This window comes from Equus przewalskii, chromosome 4 (genome assembly GCF_037783145.1).
Source record: "Equus przewalskii isolate Varuska chromosome 4, EquPr2, whole genome shotgun sequence".
Lineage (NCBI taxonomy): Eukaryota > Metazoa > Chordata > Mammalia > Perissodactyla > Equidae > Equus > Equus przewalskii.
In genome coordinates, this window is record NC_091834.1 from 10,255,103 (window position 1) to 10,278,340 (window position 23,238).

At 38.2% G+C, this 23,238-nt stretch overlaps 1 long non-coding RNA gene across 1 annotated transcript; it reads left to right on the plus strand.

Moving 5' to 3' along the window:
* Positions 1-3,423: 3,423 nt before the first annotated feature.
* On the plus strand, positions 3,424-4,788 carry LOC139083100 (uncharacterized). Its single transcript, XR_011539668.1, has 2 exons — positions 3,424-3,742; positions 4,502-4,788. It is a non-coding gene; the product is annotated as an uncharacterized lncRNA (long non-coding RNA).
* The last annotated feature ends 18,450 nt before the right edge of the window (positions 4,789-23,238 follow it).

Here is a 23,238-nt window from a genome sequence, read left to right on the forward strand (position 1 = left end):
CTCAAAATAAATAAATAAAATAAAAAATTTAAAAAAAGATCATTCTTTTACCATGGGTTGAGATTACAGGTATTTTTTTTCTGTTATGGCCGCCAAATACAGGCAATTCTCTTCGTAAAGTGTCTTACACAGAACCAGATTTAATTAGATGCTAAAATAGGCTTTTTAGTCATGAAGAGAAAATTAATGATTCTCCTTACAAAAATACCTGGCTTTTTGACTAGAACGTACACTCAGAGGTTTTAGAAAACTTTTGTATATGGCAATTTCTCCATTTTATACCAGCTGCTTTTTAAAAATAAAATGTAACATCGCATGTCTTTTGAAGTCAATTTTAAGATCAGTGGAACAATTTTGCATCATCTCAAAATAAGAATCACAAACTTTTCTATTCAGAGGCTGAAAATGACATTAAAACAACAGTAAAATTACAGACATGCCAAGCCTTTAGCTACCGATTTTTCTGTTTCCATGACATAAGTGTGATTGTGGCCTAGTTGTTTTGTATTTAAAACTTGGAGTTGGCATCTTCCTGGTTCCCTGCGTGGACATGCCTGTGCGTATAACCCACGTGGACTAGTTAGGATTTGTATAGCTCTGACTTGTAAGTGCCTTGTAGGGCTATCAAAGTTCATTTACAGTGTCTTCACAGAAGTCTATCAGACTGGTTTTGGTTTCAGCCACAGGTATTGAATGAATCACACAGAGAAAGGACCATGTTAGTTCAAGAGACTGGGTTCCTGCTACATCCAGGGCTGAGTTCTGCACAGAACTGGGAATTCTGTGAGATGGAAGAGACTTTCCGAGGACAGACAACCTTTTGGGAAACACGTATGTAATTTTACCTTTGTTTTTCTTCCATAATTTTTTCCCAAAAGCGTTATCTTAATGCAGGGCTTGCAAACTCAAGTGCTCAAAAGGGCCAGCAGCTGACAAAAATAAGTTGTTATGACTTTGTTAAATTAATACTTATTATATGGAGCACAGGGTGCTGGATGGTCAGTCATAGGTCAACAGCAGAGCACAAGAAAAATTGAAATAGAGAAGCTTATCGCTCATAGGTCCTGGAGGAAGTCCGTGGCCTGCCTCGAGGGGCCACAGGAGGTCAAGGCAAAATGCACACAGAGAGAAGGGACCTGGGGCACACGCTTTTAGGAGGGTTCCTCGGTAGAGTGCTTTAGGGTTCCCGGCTGTGGCGAGACTTGTCAATTCAAACCTCAAGAGGGGGTTTTTGTTAAACTCCACAGAGGCCTTAGCCAAGAGGCATACTGAGGAAGGCCTTGGGAAGCTGGGGAGACAGTTGATCAAAAGAGCTGTTGTAAAGTCATATCAGGAAGTTACTTTTGCTTGTGACTCCAGAGCATGCGCTTACATGAGGGCTGCTGTCAGTTTCAGGTCCCTGCAGGCTGCGTGACCAAACAAGATGGACCCCGAGGCATCAATACAGTGGAGAAACAATACAATGGAACAGCTTAACTAAACTCTCAAAGCAAGGGGAGTGTCTGGAGTCAGCCGGGTGATAACCGGAGAGGGCTTGCTTCACTGGAAGGGGCTGCTGCCCATTAGCTCCCATCTTCTGTTGCCATCCTGGCTGGAATGCAGACCCAGTGGGGCCACGCAGTCAGTGTTTTCCTGAGAAATGCCCTGTTATTTAGATATGACAACTGCAAAAATAAAAAACAAAAACAAAAACTGTGAGTAAACAGAGAATGTCAGCAAGACATGCAGCCAGTGGCTCCCCAGGGTGTGACTTCTGCTTAATGTCACATCAGGGTCCCTTTGCCTGGCAGGACAGAGCAGTCTGCTTAACTGTTTTTGAGAAATAGTAGTACTTAGTTCTTACAATTTTGTTCCAGAACTTTCTAGCTGTGGGGAGAGTTTGTGCGTGTACTTTAGTCTCTTCAGTAAAATGGGGATATTAATACCTACCTCTCTAAATTTTTGTGAGGCCTTGATGGATCGGCCACGTACAGAACTGGCATGTTATCTTTCTTCCCTCTTGTTGATAGGATAGTCTCCTGGCTCCAACCTCACCAGTTTCATTACGTCCTCTCCCTCTCTCTCACTCACTGTGTTCATTCTCACCCTCTACCTTTCCTCTTGCTGTGCCCCTAGTCTAGAAGGTTCTCCCCACTTCCTTTACTCATTCTAAATATCCTACAAGATCCAATTCACCTCCCTTTTCACCACCCTTTCTACAAGGCATCTCCTTGCCTTATTCCACCCACCATTGATCTCTATAATCTTATTTCATTATTTTTTCTTTCGTAATTGCAGTTCTAGGCACAAAGTAGCAATGAACAAAATTGTGAAGAAGTTTTCCCAACTAAATTTAAGATTTCTTATGAGTAAGAATACAGCTTTGCTGCTTCTTTGAATAGTCCATAAAGCTTAATGTAATGTTTTCATGATAATCAGCACTAAGAAATGTGAGCAATAGAGTAATTTAGACATTCATATCTGAGGGAAAAAAGGTAGCTTAGAACAGACTATCTTCAGATATCCTCTGAAGGTTTGTCATTCAGATCACTATGTTTATCACAAAGTAAAACATAATGGAAAATTACCAAAAGTGACATAATGAACTCAGGATTGCAAGATTCGACAGAAACCAAATTTAAGGAATAACTTTTCTAGAGAAAGACACGACGGCAAGACAAGCAGAACTTGCCAATGGAGAGGGAGCCTTGGCCATCAACTTTTGTGCCATTGTCAACATTGTCTCCAATGTAGAGATAAATAAGATGAAAGAGTATAACCTGGCTGTTAAGTATGGGATTTGTTGGTTCATCTACTCAATATTCATGTTCACCAGGTAACTTTCTCCTTTTGACTTGTCTTTCCATTAAGGTCTTTTTATAGGACTTTCCCTGGTCACGTTGACCCTAGATTTTTGGCCCATATGACCTTTATTTCTCACTATAAATCAACAAACTCGTAGTTGTGGTGCCTACTTTAGTTTTTCAAACACTTTAGTTTTGCAAAAGTTTTTGGGCCTGGTCCCTCCTGCATGCTGACAAGTGTGTAATTCAGGTAATCCTTGAGAAGGACTGCCCTGATCTACTCAGCCTGTCTGATTTCACCCCTATCACATCCATATTCAGATTTCTATATGACACACCAAAGCGACAAAGTGAAGAAGTATAATCCATTTTCCTCTTCATTCTTCTCTTCCCAGTAGCTTAGTTAGATTTATGGTGTACCCTAGTTACTCATTCATTCAAAATTATTAAGAATATGCTACATGTCCATCCCAGTGTGGATGCTGCAGGAGCAGATATTGACCCTGCCACAGTGAAGCTTTCCCTCCCACAGGGTTTTGAACCTACCTGAGTCAGTTGGTCATGCGCAACTACTAAGTTCTTTTTGGTAGCTATTGGCAGCCGCTAGTATGAATGCTTTGCTAGTTAGCTAATCCTCCACAGTCTGGTCTTAAAGGAAACAAGGTCGCAGAACAAATTCTGCCACACATACAAACATTTATTAGAGAAACATTTTTAGCAAGCAGGCATAGAGACCGTCACACAACTCACTCTGCGAGTTCCATGGAGACCCAGCTGTCTGTTCTTTAGATGATCGGCAAACACCTTGAATGGAAGGGTCACTTGAAGCAGATGTAGCCACAGTCCAAAGACATAATTTAGTTTATCTGATAATTGGCAGCAGACAACCATAAGCCTTTAAAATTGAGACTGGAATCTTATCCCCGATGCCATGTTGAGGGCTCGCCGGTTCATGTAAGGTAAGGGCACACCAAAAGTAATTGAATTGAACCACATATCTCAAATGCCACTTGTTTAACTAATTTAACCATTTCTAACATGCTTTGCACTAATGATCAAGCCAATAACTTCACCAACACAAATCCATTCCAATACCCCATATGTAAATTAGCAAAGTGTCTAGTTTTGATTGAAGATAAAGATAGCTGTAGCCTCTGGATAGCTGTGCCCTTCCTGATTAAGTACTAGCTGACTTCCCCTTTGAGTGTAAATTCCTGATGAGGATAAGTGACAGCCCCTAGGGTGTAGATTAAAATTAACACACACATCCATTTACATCATGCTGTCTGTGCTGAAGTATTTTAAAGCAAATTAGAGACATTATAACACAAGGTTTTACGATATACACAGTTTTAATACCATTTCAGTTTCCTCCAAATGTATTAAAGCTCAGGAAAAACTTCAGAAGAATGGAGTTTTGTCCTCTTCCCTGGAACAATCTATATGAAGTATACTCCTTAATGACAACTCGACTAAGAAAAGGAAAAAAGTTATTTTAAATTTATTTATCTATTTATTATTTTTCAGTCTAAGCTGGCGGGCCTAGGAGAAATGCAGAATTCCTCTTAGAGTAAAACTTCCCTTTTGTAGAGTGAAATAGCGTATTTGATGCTAAAGGTCTATAGGGCACAGCCTGGAAAGTGAAGATGAATGCCAATAAAGACCTGAATTACTCTGCATTACAAAGTAACCAGGAATTTTTTTTCCCTTGTATAAAGGGAGTGATTAGGAGGCTCCAAGTTCAAGTGGAAGTGCGGTGGGCATAGGGAGAGATGGCGAAGAAACGTCATGGCCAAGAGAAGAGACCCAGAGAAATGGAAGCAAGTGGAGTCTGGAGAGGAGAAAGGACCCGCAAAATATTATCTGTGGTAGAGATGACCTCTGGGTCTTAACACAATCATGTCTGATACTAATTTTATGTCAATTTTATGTGATTGCTAATTCTAACTTGTCTGTGCATAATTAATTTGCTAGCTTAAGCCTTCAATAAAATGTCTGCTACACAGAAGAGCTGTGGTTAGTGGTCCTTTGAGAAAATGAAGGAAGAGGGGTGGGGCAGAGCATGGATTAAGAAAGTTCAGAGAGAGGACAGCAACCCAGGTATTGACCAATGAGTACTGGTCTTTCTCTGAACTCAGTTGACCAATTGAGAATTCAGAAGGGGCATACATTAAGAGTGGGAGGTGACCAGGAATTTGTAAGTTTCCTCTGGGAATCTTCTAAAATCTTGGCGAAGGCTTGGGCTTCCTACAATACATGTCGCATAGGTTGTTGCCATCTTACTTCAGGTATTAAAGGGAAGAATAGCCACAGGAGACGGGAAGACATCCAGCATTAAATAAAAGCAAATCTAAACCTTAAATGCATCTCTTGACATTTATTTGATTCATTTGTTACATTTTGTCTTAGAAAGCTAAATAAGTTGAACTTACAGTAGAATATTGAGAAAAGTTTCACCCAATATTAACTGTCTCCAAATGCAGGGAGTTTATTCATGGAATTTTTGTTTATTTAACTGAGAAAGTAAAATGTTTTCTTACATTGGAAATTTGTTTTTTATTTAAAAGGGGGAAATATTCCCTCTATGATTAAAAATATGTTCTCCTTCAAAAAATTTTTGGCACCCAGAATTGTTACTGTCCAAGGGGGGTTGTCTGCCCACTGCAAGACATGCCCATAGTCAAGAGGTAAGGTGCTAGGAGAGAAAGGGTTGTTTATTACAGCTTGCTAGCAAGAGGGAAGATGGCTGACTAATGTCTGAAAGAACCATCTTACAGAACGAAGACTACAGGCCAGTCATATAGGGGCTGATCTCTGGGTGAGGAGGCAGCTGGTCTCTGGGTGGAGGTATCCGTCTGATCTCCAGGTAAGGGTAGACATCTGGTGTTAGTTCCTGATAGTCTTGTGTTACTGGATATGAATCAGAGATGGAGCAACACCCTATATCCAGGTCTTCAGTTGTCATCGATGATGGCCATCAGCGTAGACTCTCTGCATGGGGATCATCACATTCTTAAGGAACTCAAAAGAACAAAGTTATCAACTTACAGCAGCTGGGAAAGCCCATAAAATCTACAGAGCATGTCTGGGCTAGTTAATCAGAGGTCATTCAAAGTTACAACATCGTTTCTTTTCTACACTATGGCTTCCCTTATGTCAACCTCGTGTTGAGCCGGTATCAGAATGACTTGGTGCTGTACAGCAAGATCATAACATAAATCATAGTTGCTGTTCCTCTATGCCCGGTACCCATGTACGTGGGTCTACCCAGTGCCAAGGGTCTGGCATGGTACTAGGTGGTGAAGATACACAGAGAAAAAGATGGTTGTTGCCATATTCAAGCTCCTGTTAGCAGAAAGGTAAATAGAGTAGTCCCTCCTTATCCACAGTTTTGCTTTTTGCAGTTTCAGATACCTGAGGCCTGAAAATATTAAATGGAAAATTCCAGAAGTACACAATTCATAAATTTTAAATTGTGTGCCATTTTGAGGAGCATGATAAAATCTCATGCAGTCCCTCTCTGTCCCACCAGGGACATGAATCATTCCTTTGTCCAGTGGATCCACACAATATATGCCATCCGCCTGTTAGCCACTTAGTAGCCATCTGGATTATCAGATCAACTGTCGCAGTATCATAGTGCTTGTGTTCAAGTCATCCTTATTTTACTTAATAAAGGCCCTAAAGCGCGAGAGTAGCGATGCTGGCAATTCAGATATGCCAAAGAGAAGCCAGAAAGTGCTTTCTTTAAGTGAAAAGGGGAAAATTTTCAATAAGGAAAAACTTAATAAGGAAAGAAAAGCATCATATGCTGACGTTGCTAAGATCTACAGTAACTTTTATAATAGTATATTGTTCTATTTATTATTAGCTGTTGTTAATCTCTTACTCTCCCTAATCTCTAAATTAAACTTTATCATAGGTACGTGTGTAGGAAAAAACATGTATAGAGTTCGGTACTATCTGTGGTTTCAGGCATCCACCGGGGGTCTTGGAATGTATCCCCCACGGATAACAAGGGACTACTGTACTACTGAATTTAATGAAATCTGCTTACTCTTTGTTCAAACTGAGCAGCCTTCCAAAACTTAATATGATAACTTCGAGATCATAAAATATACATTCCTCTAAAACGTATCCCAATAAGCTGCTAAGGTGTTATGATTGTTTTCTAGGTCACTGATCATTTGGGCTTTTCGTTGATCTTATTTGGGTTTTAACATGTCTGAAAGCATTAGTTTGTCTTGTATATTTGTTTGGAAAATCTGATTGTTTTGATCTTATAGGTACGCTGGCGGTTTGTTCCTACACATTCAGCATCCAGACAACATGGAAAAGGAGGTGATTGGAAGCTTATTTGGGTTTCTGAGATGTGAGTGATATAATCCGAAGAATGCCAGGGGAATTACTTTTGTGGTGTTGGAGTGTCCTGAGTGGAATGGGTGTTAGTTACAACATGGAGGAAAATGTAATATACTAAGTCTGAGTATTTCGAGTTATGACTTTTAGAACAGAAATGGGCAGACTGGAATTATTAGATAAGACAAAGGGTATCTGTGGTTGGATATATGAGTGGGTATGTTGAGGCAGAGGGTGCAAGTGCAGATGATGCAGAGACGCGAAGTAGATGATTTGTATTCTGGCTCCTCACCTACAATTTGGTGTCTAGACCATTCTTTGATGCCGCCTTCTCTTTCCGCACCATCTGGCCACTTTGCGTGTACATCTTTGTTGTAAATAATGGTTCAAGAATCAGATTTCAAATTCAAGATCCACTACTACCTACCTATAAACCTTTGTGAAAAACATCTTACCTCTTTTAGCCTCAGTTCCTCCAACAGCACAATTACTATTATTTATACCAAATGGAAGATTTGGTCAGATTACTTTATTTCATAGCATCTAAGATATGATTGCTTATAAGACACAATTACTTTATGTACAACTAAGGAAAGGAAAAAATGCTGCCACGTGAACTGTAGCACCATCAACTATAAGATGGATCCTGATGTTGGAGAGGCTAAATGTGAAATCTTGAATCAACGAGATACGCAAATGAAATATTTATTGTTAAGGAGTCATGGAAAACATAAGGTACCGTACAAATATTATTTATTATTATTCATATATTGAATTGTATAATGACGTGAACTTGATGGATACACAGAAGTGATTAACTTTCATCAAATTCTGGCGCACGAAAAGGAGGAGCTCCCCCATGAAACTTGAGAAGGCAGTGACTTTATGAAATATCACGTTAAGGTTTACATCATAAAAGTGGAAATAGATTCAAAAGATAAACATGTTCTTACAGAACCATTATGTGCCACAAGTGAAAATTACATATGCGTTAGAACATAAACATCTGAGATCTACTACATATAAAATCATGTCATTCTTTTACAGTTCTCCCCTAGGGGAAATCCAAGAGGTCAGATTCAGAGCGCCAAGTTTTGTTATCTTCACCTTAAAAGTTCACCTTGCAATGGACGGTGAAATTAGTCAACAAACAATCTTTGGGAGGGATAAGTAAAATTCTAAGTTATTTTTCATGTCCCAGACTATTGACACAGCTTCACACAGGAAATATTCCACATTCTTTGTCTTGCTAAGGGAAAGGGAAAAATGACTTTAGCAATGAAAAAAACTTTAGCAATGAAACTAGAGAGTGTAAGTGGTGGGTGACTTTAGAGCTTCTAAGAAACCAATTTTTAATGATGATTAGCTATCTTTTAAAGACTTTTCTTAGTCAAACTGTGGAGAGGAAAATAGTATAAATAGAGTTTTAAAAAAGATATTTAGAGAATAGGATATTCACTGACCATTCCCCTGATACTTTAAACTTATGAGTATACTTCTACTCCTTGAGCATTGGAGACATACTGATTCCGTTTCTAGAATATTCAAATCTTGATGAGATCTACTAATAGGGTACAAAAGAAGCATGGTACAAAGTGGTTTTACATTACAAACACATGTGTATTTACCTTTCACGTAATTCAGTCAGGATATTTCAATAGGATGTCACATCACCAAATAGCTAAACCATGTTCAGAAAACTAGTCTCCACAAGTTGGAGGAATTCTCTAGTTTCTTCATTCTGACCCCAACTATCACACAACCTGTCTTTCCAGCCTCGTCCATAGTGAAGGGCATAAAAACTGATTGCTTTCAGCATCGGACCAAGACACGCAGCTTGGTCTCAAACTTCTCCTAGGTCAAGAGTACAGCTTGAAGGGGCTGGCCCCGTGGCCGAGTGGTTAAGTTCGCGCGCTCCGCTGCAGGCGGCCCAGTGTTTCGTCGGTTCGAATCCTGGGCGCGGACATGGCACTGCTCGTCAGACCACGCTGAGGCAGCGTCCCACATGCCACAACTAGAGGAACCCACAACGAAGAATACACAACTATGTACCGGGGGGCTTTGGGGAGAAAAAGGAAAAAATAAAAAAAATAATAAAAACCTCATAAATTAAAAAAAAAAAAAAAAAGAGTACAGCTTGAAGATTGGATATTTTGTCAACCTCTTGACACTTTGCATCTGAGCAGTAAGTGGAGGAAGGTGAAGAAGTTGAAGTTGAAGGTGAGGGGCTTTGACATTTTGCTCTGTATTTTTTTTTTTAAAGATTTTATTTTTTCCTCTTTTCTCCCCAAAGCCCCCCAGGACATAGTTGTACACTCTCAGCCATGGGTCCCTGTAGCCGCGGCATGCGGGACGCCGCCCCAGCGCGGGCCAGACGAGCAGCGCCATGTCTGCGCCCAGGACCCAACCAACGAAACACTGGGCTGCCTGCAGCAGAGCGCGCGAACCCAACTACTCAGCCACGTGGCCAGCCCCTTTGCTCTGTGTTTTTTAATTCGAATTCTTTACATTGAAAAACCTACTGCTTATATAATTTATTAAAAAATTTAGTCTTTCCCTGATGAGAAGGTATGGAGAAGAGTTAAAGAAAAAAAATGTTTGTAAAACATTTGTTGATATAACAATCTTAGATGTGTGGGCACTTAATAACAGAATTTCAAGATGCATAAAATAAAAACTGACAGAACTGACAAATCCACATTTAAAAATAGTCATTTTAACAATCCTCTCTTAATAGTATAAGGAGACAGAAATCAGGAAGGGTATAACAGATTCGAACATTACTATCAACCAATTTAACCTAATTGTCATTTAAAGAACAGTACCCTCAACAATTGCAGAGTACTTATTATTTTCAAGGATTCATGGAATGCTCATCAAAATAGACTATATGCTGGGCCATAAAACAAGTCTGAGCACATTAAAGGATTGAAATCATACAAGGTTTGTTCTTTAGCCACAACAGAATTAAATTAAAACTGGAAAAAACCCCAAAAATCTTCAAATATTTGGAAATTAAGCAAACCACTCCAAATAGCCTGTGAGTCATAGAAGAAATAAAAGAGAAGTTAGAAAACATCTTGTATGAATATGAAAACACAACATATCAAATTTTGTGAGACGTACCTGAAGTAATTCATAGAGAGAAAATTTATGTCTCTAACTGCTTATATTAGAAAAGAGGGAAGGCTAAAATCAGTGATTTAAGGTCTCATTTTGACAAGTTGAAGAAGTACAAATTAACCCCAAAAATAAAAAGGAAAAGAAAATTAAAGATAATAACAGACATTTCAATTAAATGAAAAATGAATAAACAATAAAAAAGTGAACCCAAAAGTTGGCTCTTTGAAAGGATCCAAAACTGATAAATTTCTAAATAAACTGATAAAGAATAGAGACAGAAAAGCCAAATTATCAGTGTCAGGAATAAAAGAGGGATGTGAACATACATTCTAAAGGCATTAAAAGAATAATAAAAAAAAAGTATGATTATGCCAATGAATTTGATAACTTAGATGAAATGGACAAAGTTCTTTAAAGATACAAATGCCCAAAGTGACACAAAATAAATGCCAATGCATTTGATCACTTGACAGATGTAAATAGTGTACTTAATACCTTTACTTATTATTTAAAACTCAGCTTAAATATCCCTTCAGAGAGGTCTTATTACTCTCATAGTTTTAATTAAAAATATCAAATAGATAAAACATTTGTAAACATGTTCATAGGTGTATTACCTCGCTTGGGCTGCCATAACAAAATACCACAGACAGAGTGGATTAAACAACATTTATTTTATCAGAGTTCTGGAGGGTGGAAATCCACGATCAAGCACCAGCAAATTGGGTTTGTGGTGCGAGCTCTCCTCCTGGCTTGTAGACGGCCACCTTCTCATTGCGTCCTCACATGGCCTGTCCTCTGTGCATACATTGAGAGAGAGCACTCTGGAGTCCTCTACTCTTTTCATGAGGGCACCAGCTCAGTTGGATTAGAGTCCCACCCTTATGACTTCATTTAGCCTTAACTACCTCCTTAAAGCCCCTATCTCCAAATACAGTCACATTGGGGGTTGGTGCTTCAATATGTGAATTTTGGGGGACACTATTCAGTCCATAACAATAAGATACTAAGAACAACAACATAAAGAACATTAGATATGGTCCACCGAGTTTAAGAAGGAAAGCATTAACTTTGAAACCCTCCTTCCCTTTCATAACCATGTCCCTTTTTATCTCCACTCAGAGATAACCATTACCTTGAATTGTGAGTTTGTTGTCTTGCTTTGATTTATAATACTATCGCACATTCATGTACCTAAACAATAAAGTGCCACAATAAAATCTATGTAAATAGAACCACACTGCCTGTATTTTTCTTGACTTGCTTCTATTTCGCAGCATTATGCATCTGAGATTCATCCCGTTGTTGTCTGAAACTTTAGTTAACTCATGTTTTTATGCTCTATAGCAATTTATTTTGATCGACATCTGGGCTGCTTTCAGTTTCTTGCTGTTCAAAACAGTGCTGCTCTAAATATCCTTATAGACATCTTTTGGTGGGTAAATGGAAGAATTTCTTTAGGTCAGGAGTTGGCAAATTTTTTCTCTTAAGGGCTAAATAGTAAATCCTTTAGACTTTGAGGACCATAAGGTCTCTATCACTACTACTCAACTCTGCCCGTATATTGTGAAAGCAACCATAGACAATACATAAATAAATGGACATGTCTGTATTGCAATAAATTTTTACTTATAAAAACAAGAGTTGGGCTGGATTCGACCCTCAAGTCATAGTTTGTTGATCCATGCTCCAGGTTATTAATTAGGAATGAAACTACTGGGTCATATTTAGTGTATATCTACTTTTAACTTGACTAAATAATGCCAAGTTTTTTTTTCAAAGTAATTGTACCAATTTACACTCCCATCAACTTTTTAGATTTCCAGGTACTTCACATCCCTGCCAAGACTTGAAAAGCTCAGATTTTTCTTTTTGCTAATTTGAAGGGGGTGAAATGACATCCAATTGTGATTTAAAATGCATTTCCCTGATTACTAATGACTTCAAACATCTTTTCACATGAATTCTTTTCTGTGAATTATTTGTTGAAATGATATCCCCATTTTCTATTGGGCTGTTTGTCTCATTGTCATCAATTTGAAGGGGTTATTTTTATATTACAAAACCTAATTCTCTTCCAGTTGCAGTTTTGAAAATATCTTTTCCCATTGTGTGGCTTGTCACTTCACTTTCTTAATGCTGAATTTTGAGAAATGGGAGATCATAATTTTGATGTTATAAAACTTACCAGTCATAAAAGATTGGTTTTTATTCTTTGTGTTTAAACTCTATTTAGTCTGATAGTATTATGGACATGCTAACTTTATTTTGCTTACAATTTGGATAGATTGTCTATGTTTTTTTGGTCAAACTCTTGTTTCCTGTAAATAACAGATTTTGATCTTTTTAGCCAAGCTGACAATATTTCCTGCTTTCGTAGATGATTTAGTCTGTTTTACACTGAGTATGGTTACTCACATATATGGATATATTTCTATTATCTTATTTTATGCTCTCTTTTTCTGTCCTATATATATTTCTCTTTTTTTCTTTTAAATTGTTAATCTAGTCTCATTCCATTGTTTTTCCTTAAGTATCTTGGATAATATGGACTCTTATTTCTGTCCTTTTAGTGATTGCCCTAAAATTACAACATGTATCCTTAATAGACTTGAAACTGATCAACAGGTCACTCCCATATCTGGATTCTATTACTCTCTAATCTTAAACAACTAGAAAATCAGACAAAATATACATAACAACAGCTTTGAGACATGGGGCAACAGGCAGCAAAGAACAATGATCTCTGAGAGTGAGTTGAACACTGTGAGTGCACCCGCTCACACCTAGAGAGAGTTTGCAGCCACAGCAAGGGCTGGAGGGAAACCAGCAGTCTTGTTGAGTTCAAGAGACAGAGTTTAGAGAAGAAAGACAGCTGGAATTTTGGGACACACACACATGTACACACACACACACACATAAACTGTGGAGAGGCAGTTTTTGGCTGAGTGCCCGTCTGTGAATATTTTTGAGGAAACTACTGAGCTTGAGAAAAGGACCCTTGGAAAGGAGTAGGCAGAATTAATCTTGAGAGCTCATAGAAGGTCAGGAGGAGTTTGTTTTCACCAGACAGGATGGAAAGACCTCCTAATACACAAGCTGTCAAGTCAAGTTCTCAGAAGTGCGTTTGTCAGCAGTGGGACAAAATTAGATCTGGACTAAAGGCTGTTCTGCACACAAAGTGTAAGTGATGCTCATAAGGACCAAACTGATTGCAAGTAACTTAACTGCATTCTAGAACAGAGGCCAAAATCATTTAGAGGAATAATAATAATAAAAAAAACCACTCAATAATGTAAATACATGTCTGGTAGCCAATAAAAAATTGCCAAGAATACAAAGAAACAGGAAAATACAATCTGTAACTAATAAAAAAAATTTAATAGAAACATTCTCAGAAATAACACAGATGACAGATTTAGTAGACAGGGACGTTAAGACAACTGTTATAAATATACACATGCTTGAGAGGGGGAAGGAAAGCATAAGCACAAGCAAAAACACCCAAAGGAGACTTTTAGAGATTACAAAGTGTGATACCTGAAATTTAAACATTAATGAATGGGATTAACAACAGATTAAATATGTAAAAGGAAAAATTAGTGAACTTGAGGATATAGCAATAGAAACTATCCAAAGTAAAACACCCAGATTTAAAAGACTAGAAAAAAAATGAACAGAGCATCCATGAGCTGTGTGACCATGTCAAGTGCTCTGATGTATACATGTAATTGAAATCCAGAATGTGAGAGAACAGAAGATATAAAAAATACATATGTTTTTGAAGAACTGAACTTCAAGCAGAAGAAATATGAGGAAAACTACACCAATACACATCATAATCAACCTACTGAACACCAGTAATAAGAAGAAAATCTTAAAAACAGCTAGAGAAAATGGACAGATTATATACAGAGGAACAAAGACAAGAATGAATAGAAGACTTCTCATTGGAAACAACAACGCAGAACTGAGGACAGTGGAACAATATCTTCAGAGCACCGAAAGAAAAAAAGAGCTGTAAACTTAGAATTCTATATCCAGCAAAAATGTCTTTCAAAAAGTAAGGCTAAAGACTTTTTCAGATATACAAAAGCTGAGAGAATCGACCTCTAGTAGACTGGCACTAGAAGAAGCACGAGAGGAGGTCCTGTTGGCAAAAGGAAAATGATACCAGAGGGAAATTTGGATCCACTTAAAAAAATGAAGAGCAATGGAAATGGTAAATATGTGGATAAATAAAAAAATATAAAAGACTTTTTTGTTATTTTTAATTTCTATAAGCTTAATTAAGTGAGAGAGCATATCTCTTTTGATTATTATACTTGGTACCTGTTAAGCATTTTGTAAACAGTATTGAATGACTTATATACTCATGCAAATAAATGTATCTATGAAAACTATGATATGCACTATTAAGTAAAAGTACAGAATACTATGAAAGAAGAGAGAGCCTAGTTTGATTTCCTACTCTTTGGGGAAGAGACATTTAAGCTGAAACCTCAAGAATGGCAAGGTGTTAGTGAGGCAAAGCTGGGCAGTTGTCCAGGCAGCTCTTGCAGAAGAGATCTCAGCACTTCCTAATAATTGAGAGGAATGACAATAGGACAGGAGATTCTTGAGCAAGAGGGAGAATCACATGGCAATTTTTAAAAGTAGGCAGGGAAAGTTTTTGAATAGGGAACTGTTAAGAGCTGAATTGTGTCCCCTCAAAATTCATGTGTTGAAGTCTTAACCCCTACTGTGACCAGAAACTAGGCAAGGAAAGGGTTAATGGAAATCTGATCCATAACTACACATAGTCCGTCAAATGTTTTCCAGACGAGGAGAAAACTAAATGTGCTGTTTTTCAGAAGTTGATGTCCTTGTTTTTGCGGATGGTGCTGTCCTCCGGTGAAACTTACACAGTTGCAGCAGGACCCCTGTAAATTGCTCCAGCTCAAAGTGTCCAAAAGTTACCTTGGACCTGTTCTGTAACGGCGTGTTGCACTGTGCTCATTATGTAACGTCTGCACATGAGCCCTGATTAAGCCCAGTTGTTACACAGTGGTAACATATCCTCTGCACTCTGGGATATAAAGTCTCCAACTGCACTAAGCTTGTGGGCGGACATCCTTTGGGAGCTATCCCCTGTGTTCTCCATTGCTCATCCAAGCAATAAACCTTTTTCTTCACCCACTTCAGCCTTGGTTGTGCTTTTCTGCTCCACACTCACCAAGAGAGGGACTCACTGAGTTCGGTTACACTAGTACTTCAGAACATGACTGTCTTTGGAGACAAGGCCTTTAAAGGGTAATTATGGTAAAATGATTGGGCCCTAATCCAATAGGACTGGTGTCCTTATTGCAAGAGGACATTAGGACACAAACACACACAGAGGAAAGACCATGTAAAGACACAGGTAGAAGATAGTCATCTACAAGCCAAAGAGAGAGGCATCAGAAGAAACCAACCCTGCCAATGCTTTGATTTTGGACTTCCTGCCTCTAGATTTGCAAGAAAATAAATTTCTGTTGTGTAAGCCATCCAGTTTAGGGTACTTTGTTGTGACAGCCCTGACAGACTAATATAGAGACTGACGTATTGTGATACTTTAAAACACTTAATTTTGATTGCCTTCAAGTGATCATGCCAATATTCAAGTATGTGTCAAACAAACCAGGGAGTTATCATTTGGATAAACTACTGGCAGATAGTCCAAAGGTGGCTTTTTAATCCTCAAATACTAGATAAATACCAAATGAGAATAATTCCCTCTGCCCTTAATAGTGAGTGCAATTGGTAAGGAAAATATGCCTCTGTGGCATTAAACCTCTGATGCCCTGGGCTGTCTGTTTATAGTCTATTTCAGGAAGCATTCAGGAGTTAGTAAAGTTATAGGATCAGGTGTCTTATTGGTAGCTAAGTTCTAGCTGATATCTGCAGGCGGGTTCAGTGTGCAGTATTGGCTTGGTCTCACATTTAAAAAGACATCTTGGATCACCCCTACCAGCCTTTTTTGGAGATGAGCTAGGTGGTCTTTCAAATTTCAGATTTCTTTCAAGTTTAATATCAGAGGATTCTGTTGCATCTTAATCTACTCTGTTTACCATGCTCAATATTAAGGCTATAGGATACTTGAAATTGCAAATATTTTCTCATGCAGGAAATATTAATCTTCAGATACTCATACACAGTTACAGACGAATGTGATGGTGTATGTTTAGCTGTTGCAAAACTAAGATTTCTTGCCATCCATTCGCTGTACCGGACTGTTAAAACAGCCCCTCTCTTTGATGCCCTCTCAGCCTGCTGTTCAGTAAGACGTAATTGTGCCCATAGAGGAAGATGGGTTGGAAACGCAATAGCAGGATATACTTAAAGTAACTCAAGTTGAGTGGAATTACATTATTCAAACTGAAAACCCAGGGAAAAATTTGTTACAAGCTTGCTTAACAAGTCAGATGTCTTCATTTGGAGAGACGTGGTAATAATTTGCCATTTGTCGTGAAGTATGCCTTTTATATCAGTAATTGAGTAAGATAGATAACAGGTGATGGCTTGGATCAGAGTTTTTCAGAATAGCATAGCAGCTTCAAAGACAACGTTAATCATTTGCTCTGGCTGGAACACAAGAAATAACAAAATATCAAAGGTTTTATTTTGACATATGGTTTCCAGCTAGTTGACTGAGCAAGCAGTAGATAATCAGAGTTCAGGAGTAGAGAATCGAAGGACGAAGTTAAGAAAAGGTAAACAGCCTAGTTTTCGAGGGTTCAGAAGAGTGGATTTAAAAGAAGAGTGCAATATAGCCAGAAGGTCAAGATTTATATATCTCAAAAAAAATCCTATTCACAATAAGAACCGACAACAAAAGCTATCCAGCAAGAACCCTAGTGAGAGTTGCGACGAAGTTATATGAAGCAAATCACATTTCACCGTAACTTAAAAAAAGACAAATGAATAAAGTGAGGATCTTAGGTGGGTGACATAATATAGTTTTGGGGTGATTAAATATAGTCAATTCTTTGCAAATTAATGCAATTGTAATAGATATATTTGTGGTATATTTCCTGCGATTTCTATTCCCTTGGTTATGCTTTTCTGGAGATACTAAATCTTACAAAAGGAGTGTGTATTTTTTCAAATCAGGAAAAGGTTATTAAAACTTTATTCTGTCCATTTGAAGTGCTGAACATACCTTTGTATGCTGAGTGACAGCGTAAAATTGGTGATATGGAAGTCCACTGTCTTTGCTTGAGACCACGGGGCGGCTGTATTGCACATCTCTGGAAGTGCCATTATCATTGTAGTCTACATGAATAGCACTCTCTGTAGTTGTGCAGTGCACAACGTCAGCTGTGGTACAGGGTGACCTGACCCTGCACACTGAGAGATTTTTGTTCTTGCTTTTTCCCCAGCTCCAATAAAAGTCTCCTATTATTTTTCTTTAAAAAAATGTATTTTTAATAGATAATTTACCTTACCTGAGAGGTCACATCACCAAGTTACAGCAATTTACCAGACTGAAAACAGGATTGTGGTAGAGCTCTGAGGGTATTTTAAAGCTCTCCACTGTTTTAATGAAAAAGCAGCACACTCTATCAAGAAGTTTCTGAACCCTAGCCAGAGCTCTTCATCTAAAAGGGAATTTAAGTGTTGGTGTATTGGAAAGCCAGTCATTCACTGCCCATCACTCAGCTGACTGGTAGTAGCAATGATGCCAACACAGATTACAGATTGTGCTGTAGAAAGGACAGATTTTGCTTTTAAGAAACCCACCTAACTATTAACTTTTGTGAATGAATATGTAATTCCATAGTCCTTTGCAAAATCCAAATATTCAGCAAATATTTGTTTTTCTCTTATTAAGTTCTAAACAATGTTTGTTTCATATTTCCTTCAAATAACAATGAATCTCCTGTCCATATTGAGCACACCACATAAATTTCAAGGAGGCTGCATGGGTGATTTCTTTGATAAGATCAGAGATTTGGCTTAGTGAACACACTGTTTCCTTAATAATTCTGTGAAGAAACATAAATGGCCTTGGAAGCACGTATTACCCAGCGATGTGTGTAAGTACAGTCATGCGTCACCTAATGACGGTATATGTTCTGAGAAATGTGTCATTAGGCGATTTTGTTGTTGTGCAAACATCGTAGTGTGCATTTACACAAAGCTAGATGGTATAACCTACCACACCTGGGCTGTGTGGTACTAATCTTATGGGACCACCGTCACGTATGTGGTCCATCACTGACTGAAATGTCATTATGCACTGCATGACTGTAATGTCATCACTAGAAAAATAAGAGGCTGAATAAAATGTTGCACGTTAAAAAAAAAAAAACTTCTCCAAAAAAGAGAGATATTTTAATTTCCCCTCCCCAATTCTTCTATTGGACATTTAGCTTTTAAAATATAGTTGAGATGAATTTTAAGAATAAAATTTTTTGATTTTGTTAATAAATTTACTAACAAAAATGATTACTTTTCAAATGAATTTTTATCACAATAATATGGTTTTATAGTTAAAAAGTCAAACAGTTATAAAAGGATTATAATGGAAAACAGCTGTCCCTTTGTAGCCTCTCCCTAGAAGCAACTGGCTTCAAGCTCTAAGCTTTCTCTTTTGCTAGATAGCTGGTAATGCCTTTCTCTTCTCTTCTGAAAATAGATGCAAACCATAATTTCTGGTTCAGTCTGTCATCAGGGTTTTATTATTATAACTGTATCTGTTAGGTTCCATCAGAGAAGCACCCACTTGGAATAGCCCTGCACACTGCTGTAGGGAGGGAATGGCCACAGAGCCTTCTCTTAAGGGCTCTATTCCAAGCAACTTTTTGGATCACCTGGTTAATGGGTCAAAGTAGCACATCAAAACAGATATCTAACATCTAAAGTTTCCCAGCAAGCATTTTGACTCTTCTTATGGGTAGGGGATGAAAGTTGAAGCAATCTGTTCTTTACTTTGGGGGAAATACCCTGACATTCCCAAGAACACTGAATCCTTGGAAACTTCGGATGGCAGAGTCTTGCTTTCCCTTGAGATTTGCCCACATCTTCCAGCACGCCTGTGTGTCGTCAAGGCAGCGAGGGTTCCTGATCCGTCTAGCTCTCATGGCCCTTTCAGCAAGATGTCATTAAGATAGTGGACCAGTTGATGTCTTGTCTTGCAGGATTAAACTTGTATTTCTACATTAACAAGAGGCATCAAATAGCACCTATTGATTATACAGAATATATTTAGCTTGGTTTCACTTATTCCCTTTTTCTAAGTCCTCAGTTTTCCTTGGAATGATCAAAGCTTTTAGGTCCACATTATGCTTATTTCTTATGTAATATATCTAAGTAATTATTTTTGTCATCTGAATTAACTTTCAAATCAAGCTGCCAGACCAGATGTCAATAGAGCCAACATGGCACCTTAAGATCTTGTGAAGATCTCCTTAAACCCTAGTCTGTGGAAACTCTATGGTTTTGCCAAGACACATAAAAATTTGAAGAGAAAGTGAAAGGCAATAGTGGGAAGGTGAGAGGTAGTTTTGGCTTCATTTCAGCCTCACACAGTAGGTCACTGAAAGCATAAGACTAAATGTATGTTCTTATGAAGCCACCATTCTATCAGCTCAGCTCCAGCTTCTCATCAGGATGCACAGCCCTTCTCTCATCTCCTCTTATTGCTCCTCTCCTGCCCCCCACGCTCAAATTCCCTTTCACTGATAAATCGTACCACTAACTGTCATCAAGCACCAACCGTGTACTTGCTACTTTATATAGATTGTCCTCTAATGCTCTCACAGCCCATTTCACAAGTGAGAAAATTGAGATAGAAAAAGACTCAGTAAATTGCCCCCAAATGCACATTTTAGAATTGTCTTTACCTGCCACCTAACCAAGCTCATCAAGACATTGTTCTAAACAAAATCAGTTTCTACTTTAGGAGGAAGTCTGGTGACAGTTGGTAAAATATGTATTTTATTCATCCATCATGGGTATTTAGACATTACCCCTTGTCTTACAGGTTTCATTGTTCTCTGCCTCTTCCTTTGAATCTCTCAGTGCCAATACTTGAATTCATTACCTTGGTTACTTTCACTGAGATGTAGAATATTTCTTTAGGTCATTGTGTGTATGTGTGTTTAAGACTATTTTTTTAGAGCAGTTCAAGGTTTACAGCAAAATTGAGAGGAAAGTACAGAGATTTCCCATATACCTCCTGCCCCCATAGTTGCATAGCCTCCCCCATTATCAACATCCCCCCCCCCCAGAGGGAACATTTATTACAACTAATAAACCTACATTGACACATTATAATGACCCAAAGTCCATAGTTTGCCTTAGGGGTCACTCTTGGTGTTGTACATTCTATGTATTTGGACAAATGTATCATGACATGTATCCAACATTATAGTATCATACAGAGTATCCTCACTGCCCTAAAAATGCTCTGTGTCCCACCCATTCATTCCAACCTCCCCTCCTCAAACTCCTAGCAACCACTGATTTTTTCACTGTCTCCATAGTTTTGCCTTTTCCAGAATGTAATACAATTGGGATCATACAGTATGTAGCTTTTTTCAGATTGGCTTCTTTCACTTAGTAATATACATTTAAGATTCCTCCATGTCTTTTCATGGATTGATAACATTTCTTTTTGGTGCTGAACAATATTCCATTGTCTGGATGTACCACAGTTTATCTATTATCTGCTGAAGGGCATCTCGGTTGCTTCCAAATTTTGGCAATTATGAATAAAGCTGCCATAAACATCCGTGTGCAGGACTTTGTGTGGACATAAGTTTTCAACTCTACTGGGTAAATACGAAGGAGCAAGACTGCCGGATTGAATGGGAAGAGTATGTTTACTTTTGTCAGAAACTCCCAAAATGTTTTTCAAAGTGGCAGTTCCATTTTGCATTCCTACTAATAATGAGTGACAGTTCCTGTTGCTCCACATCCTCACCAGCATTTGGTGTCGTCAGTATTCTGGATTTTGGCCATCCTAATAGGTATATAGGGGTATTTCATTGTTGTTTTACTTTGCATTTCCCTGATGACATATGATGTGGAGCATCTTTTCATATGCTTATTCGCCAGCTGTATATCTTCTTTGATGAGGTGTCTGTTAAGGTCTTTGGCCCATTTTTTAATTGGGTTGTTTATTTTCTTATTGTTGCTTTGGGTCACTTTTTTTTTTTTTAAAGATTTTATTATTTCCTTTTTCTCCCCAAAGCCCCCCGGTACATAGTTGTATATTCTTCGTTGTGGGTCCTACTAGTTGTGGCATGTGGGACGCTGCCTCAGTGTGGTCTGATGAGCAGTGCCATGTCCGCGCCCAGGATTCGAACCAACGAAACACTGGGCCGCCTGCAGCCGAGCGCGCGAACTTAACCACTCGGCCACGGGGCCAGCCCCGCTTTGGGTCACTTTTTTGGTCAAGAGTGTAGTAAGGAAATACATCCAGACACTCTACACGCCTGAGAATATCTCTCTGTTTTTCCCACTGAAAAACGATACATCGGCCAAATGTAGATATGCTATAGACATTATCTTAATATGATCCTCTCATTTTGGAGAAAACTCTGATGACAATCTGAATTCAAAGTACTTCCAAATATCACAAAATTACTAATAAAGAGGTGGAATGATGAGAGAGAAATCCAACATGCAGAATTCATCAAGGAGTTGCAACTATCCTCAAAGGAAATAGGCAAATTGATAGGAAAGAAAATGTATTATAGACTTATATAAAAAAAAATTTAGATTTGAAAAACACCCAAAATAGAAGATTAAGCACACTAACCATGTGCCAGGAAAAATTAACCAGGGAAAGATTAGGAAACATCCAGCTTGGAACCATTCTTTTCCCAACAGTGGGAAGATACTGAGAGGCCACAAGCTATTTTTATTTTTAATTACTTGATGAACTTTCTAAGAGAGTGTTGGCAGACAGAAGAGCTGAAGAGAAAGGACGCAGGAAGCCCACAGCCAACTTTATAGCTACTAAAAATAATCTACTGAGCAAAGAAAATAATACATTAAAAAAAAAAGCTAAAATGCAGTGGATCCGATATTCCACAAGGCGGATTTGGAATAAAAGGAGGACAGTATTCCTGGGCTGCGGCTGTTTCTTGTCCCAACTTCCCACAGACCCACAAGCACCCAAATGGTTAAACAAAGACCCCAAACCATCACCGTGCAGCTCCCACACCACTCATTTTGAAAAGGGAAGATTCAATCAGTGTACAAGTAAATAAGAATAGGAGTTGTGAAGGACCTAGCCATTACTATTCTTGGCAAAATCATGGGTATGGATGGAACTGGCCCCATTCCAACACGAATAAACTGAAAATAATGATAAATCAGTGTGGAACTCATGCAAACACTTGGCAAAGGTATGTAAGAAAGAAATAAGAAAAATGTAGAATGCCAACCACAGATTGAGTACTTTTTGAAAAATAAGAAAAGATAACTTCAGACGGTACTAGTAACTTGGAATTTCAAAGAACATGAATGCTGTGAAAGCATCAATGAATATGTGATAGAAGAGTAAGAGATGAAAATGGAACCATTCAAGCTATGAAAAATTGAAAAGAGATAAAATGCATTGCATTTTTTTGTTTTAAGTATCTTTTGCAGCAAAAGAAATCTAACAGTCTAAATATAGCTAAAGCTGACCCCGCCTTTCTAATCCTTCTATCCCCAAGATAATCACACTCTACTTTGGTGTGTTTCCTTTCTATGCATGATTTTATTCCTTTACTACGCATGTATGTGATCATAAGTAAGGTATAATATTATTGTAGCTTTTGAAATTCACACAACCCATATCATACTACATGCGTTACTAACGCAACTTGTTTTTCTTTTTTAACTAAATATTACCTTTGAAAAGCTTTTCCATGTTGATCTATATCAGTCAAACTGTTGTATAGTATTCCGTTGTATGAAGAAACCTCAGTTTATCCATTGTCCTACTGATGTTAGG